This window comes from Cicer arietinum, chromosome 7 (assembly GCF_000331145.2).
Source record: "Cicer arietinum cultivar CDC Frontier isolate Library 1 chromosome 7, Cicar.CDCFrontier_v2.0, whole genome shotgun sequence".
Taxonomy (NCBI): Eukaryota; Viridiplantae; Streptophyta; class Magnoliopsida; order Fabales; family Fabaceae; genus Cicer; species Cicer arietinum.
Genome location: NC_021166.2, coordinates 41,899,811 through 41,901,627, shown reverse-complemented (window position 1 = coordinate 41,901,627; position 1,817 = coordinate 41,899,811).

Here is a 1,817-nt window from a genome sequence, read left to right as displayed (position 1 = left end):
AGTTTGTGGCCAAATCGATTATGTGTATTTGTGAATCGATTATGTGACTTAGTAAATCGATTAAGTAATCGATTGGTGTGATTTTATTATTGGAACAAAACACCTAACATCGATTATGCAATCGATTCATATAAGTCTGCACATAATTTACTGAAAAGTGTTTTTAAAAGAATCGATTGGGAAATCGATTAGTTTATGTAGTTTCAAGATTCAAGACAAACAAGACTTGCGATAATCGATTGGCAAATCGATTAAGCTCGTTTTATAACTTTAATGAATCGATTGGTAAATCGATTTGTTAGTTGTTTTTCAGAAACTATATAAACAGTTTTCAATCTTTTTCTCATTAGACTTGAAAAATACTTGAATATACTTCAGAACACTGAAGAACTCTTAAGAACTTTTTGATAACATTCTGAATATTGCTTTTTCAGATCAAGACCAAAAGATTATTCATAATCAATAAGAGAGCTGAAAAAGAATTCTTGAGAGAAAAAGACAATGATCTCATAAACACTCAAATGAACAACCAGATTATTGTGTGAGATACATTGATCAAGATTGAAGACAAACTTTGTACATCTTTTATTTCTTTCTGTAAACAAAGTTTTGTAAAAAGAAACATCTGTGAAAAATCCAGTATGAAAACTGGTGGCGATCTTCGTTGATGTAAAGATCATCAAGAAGGAGCTGGACTTGATCTTGTGTGAGTCTGCCGAGTGACTGCAAGGATCAAGGGGTTAAGCAATAGGAAAGAGATTGAGTTAGATAGATAGGTTTCGAGGAAACTGGACAATCTGTAAACAAGTCTCAATTCTTTCTATTGAAGAAAAAGCTGAAATCCAGTTGGATTGTCAGGACTGGATGTAGGCTGTCATATTGACAGCTGAACCAGGATAAACCTTGGTGCATTCTATCTCTTATCCTTTTACTTTTAATTGTTAATCCTATATGCTATGCTATATATCCGCTGTGTATGAATGTGAATAAATCTTGCATCGTATGATTGTATGTTCGATCTTAATTGTATGCTAGACGTATTCTGTTTTCTATATTGTTTTAATTTGATAACGACTGTCATATTCTGTAATTACGAGGTCATAATAATCAACATCTATTTGGAGATGAGGGAAAACATAATTTACTAAGTAGTGGTTCAAATCTTAAGGTGCTTTTATATGAAAACATGGATTTCCAAAATAATAGATTTCGATATATTTTAAAAATGGTGGGGGATTGTGAGGAGAATTTCCAAAATACATTTCGAATTCTCTAATAGTTATATTAATGTAGCAAAATGAAATAACTTAATGTATCACTTAGTCATAAGGTTGTAATGGTTAGTGTCGCGTCCGGTTTGTCCGCGAAAAAAAAGAGTCGCCACCAATTTTATTTTTATTAAAGGAAAAATTGGATAAAACCTAAAATAATATTTTTGAATAAAAAATTTGGATTCGGGAGTCGGTTACGAGTAGGGAAGTATTATCGCCCTACAACGTCCGTTAAAACGGTTACCCTATAATTAATTATATACAAACTATTTATTTATCTATTTATTTATTTATTTTTACCCCAAAAAGAATAAAAAAAAATTAATTTATTTACATTTATGAAAGAAAAAAAAAATATTTGTTTTATTAGTTTGGTTTGACAAGGGGAAGACCTTGCTCCTACGTATTCCCAGGTGCAATAGGGAAATCAAAACACACTAGTTCTTGGGTAGAATATATTTATTTGTTGACCGATTTTTATTATTATTTTTATTTATATATGTATCAAAAAATAGTAATAATGATGATAACAATAATAATAATAAT